Below are 2,697 nucleotides of genomic sequence, written 5' to 3'. Positions count from 1 at the left end.
GAGAGAGAGAGAGAGAGAGAGAGAGAGAGAGAAAGAAGGAGGAGGAGGAAATGAAGGAATCGAGATAGGGTGAAGACTTTTAATTTGCCACATGGGGTTGTAGGTAGTTTTTGTTTTGACTTTGTTTTTTGTTTTGTTCTTGTTTCGGGTTGTGTTTTTTTTTAATATGTCTTTGTAGGTTTGTTGGACTGGATCTATAATTTCTATTTTGTTGGGTTTACTAACTTTATGGGTTTATAAATAGAACTCACGGGAAGAAATGGAGGGGATTTTCTGTTTAATTTTTAAAAAATTTTAAGGAGGGAGGGGTATCATCTAAAAAGAAATGTATACATGTTGAAGACACAAAAGAAATTGTGTCCGGGTGAACATGTCGTATCCCTTGTGCTCTGCAACTAAAGTGCTGTTTTGTTGTTATCGAGTCGCTTGTTGTTATTGGCTTTTTGTTTGTTTGCTTTGTTTCTGTCGATTTTTTTAATGGGGGGGGGTTGGGGGAGGGTAATGGGTGGTGTTTAGGGTTTTCTTTTTAGGGGAAGAGGTGAGGGGGGGTGCTTTACAGACGTATTAAATCTCACCCCTCTTTGTCAATATTACCGAACGCATGACATTATCTCCAATTATTATTGCATTTTGAGTCTGAAGAAAAAATAAGACAATCTTGTTGTTGTATCAAACACTGGAAGTGTTAACATACAATAGTTTAAATATCAAATTGCCTGTCTGTGGCTCCAGCATTTCTGTCCATTTTTCTGTTGAACATCGATATCATCGACATAACATCTCAGATTGTTTCACAAGGTTGCAGGTGTGGATTGCAAGAATTTCTGGTGATTTTGTTTTGATATTTAAAAAAAGGAATGCTTGTTTCGCAACAGTTTTTACTAAACAATGTGGGTTATTAGCCGAAATAATGTGGACCAGTGTTTATTGTAACACTTTAGGAAAAAATACTGCCCAAAATTCCGCATTTCATGAGGTTTTTCTGTTTCAATCGACTTTTAGTTTTAGTCTAAAGCTGGAGTGTAAACTTTTTGAGTTTTATATTTCAGGCGGGTCCCGGCGGAATTTATTGACGATCTCATCTTGTTGACTCTTGTCAGATCCTGAAAATAACGCTACGTATTTAACACACATGTGGACGCGTCCATGGGCGATGGTGACGTTTACTTTGTAATCTTTAATCGATGAAATAGGCCGATGATTAACCGTACGCCCGTGCTCTACTTCTTGACGAAGGCGATTTCGGGAAATTCCCATTTATTTTGGCTTTCTTGGGGAGTGTTCTTTCGGTAGACATTCCCAGTCTCTGAAATGTCAGTGTGTTTTCTACTTCGTTATCGTACTTGCGGCAGCTGTTTTTGTTGTTGCTACTGTTGTTGTTGTTGTTGTTGTTGTTGTTGTTGTTGTTGTTGTTGTTGTTGTTGTTGTTGTTGTTGTTGTTGTTGTTACTGTTGCTATTATTATTGTTCTCATTGTTGTTGTTTTTGTTGTTGTTGTTGCTGTTGTTGTCGTTGTTGTTGTTACCGTTTCTGTTGTTATCATCGAAGTCATTGCCATGGTTAATGTCACTGAAGATGACCGCTTATGAAGGAATTGTCGGATTTACGAAATCTTGAGATTTGGAAAACAATTTTAAACATGTCACGTGATTGTTAATGATTTTACAGAACGTTATTGTATCGTTGGTTGTTGGCTGAGATGGGAAAGGATGGGAGACTAGATGAAAGATGGGGGGGGGGGGGGTGAAACATCTTGCTTAATGTATTTATGTCTGTTTTCTTCAGATTGATGACCACCCCAAACTTTCTTAACAGTGTGGGGTAGGCGGAGCTGGGCTGGGGAGTGTGACTACACCATTACGCTTGCATTATGCATCTCAGCAATGAGAAACAGTTGCATTTTCTGCTCTAGATAGAGGCATGTGAGGTTGAAGAATGCGTTATGAATGTGCTCTTTCTTGTGCGTGGATAGACTCACTATAAGCTGTCTCGTGGATCATACTACAAAAGGCATCGGTGGCCTTTTGGTTAAGTTCTCGGACTTGCAACCGTAAGGTCATGGGTTCGAATCCTGCGATGAACCCGACGTTATGTCCTTGGGAAAGACACTTTACACGATATTTCATCATTTTATCCAGGTGGGAATGTGTACCAAGCTTTAGACAACGAAAGATCTTTTCAGTTTATTGTGTTTGAGCGCGTGCAATCCGCAGCTTGCACTGTATACTTCCCTGAAAGCCTAGAACGTTTCTGAGTATTCTAGGAGCTGCTGGGTTAATAACGATTGTAATGCGCAAGGGGCATGATGTAGACCCTGGGTATCTGTTATATAAATGCAGTTATTATTATAAAAGCCGAGAGAAGAAAATTCCAAATAAAAGTGTACCAAGACTTGCTTGATCCTGCTGCTCCCTGAGATTAAATTGTGGTGTGTAGGAAGACAGTACATGACATGGACTATCTTCACGGATTAAGCAAAAATCGGCATCATTCGTTTTTTAAATGCTTGCAGAATGGCTGTTAGGTTGGTGGATTGGATTTTTTGTTTGTTTGTTTGATTGTTTTAGGGCAGAACTGGCTTGGGCTTCCTTTTTTTTTTTGTTGGTTGTTGTTTTTTGTTGTTGTTGTTGTTGTTTTGTTTTGTTTTGTTTTTTATTCATTAAAAAAAAAATTACATATAATGTTGGAAGGGTTGGGG

This window comes from Aplysia californica, unplaced genomic scaffold (assembly GCF_000002075.1).
Source record: "Aplysia californica isolate F4 #8 unplaced genomic scaffold, AplCal3.0 scaffold00148, whole genome shotgun sequence".
Taxonomy (NCBI): Eukaryota; Metazoa; Mollusca; class Gastropoda; order Aplysiida; family Aplysiidae; genus Aplysia; species Aplysia californica.
The sequence above is the reverse complement of the archived record's forward strand: the minus strand, read 5'-3'. Positions refer to the sequence as shown.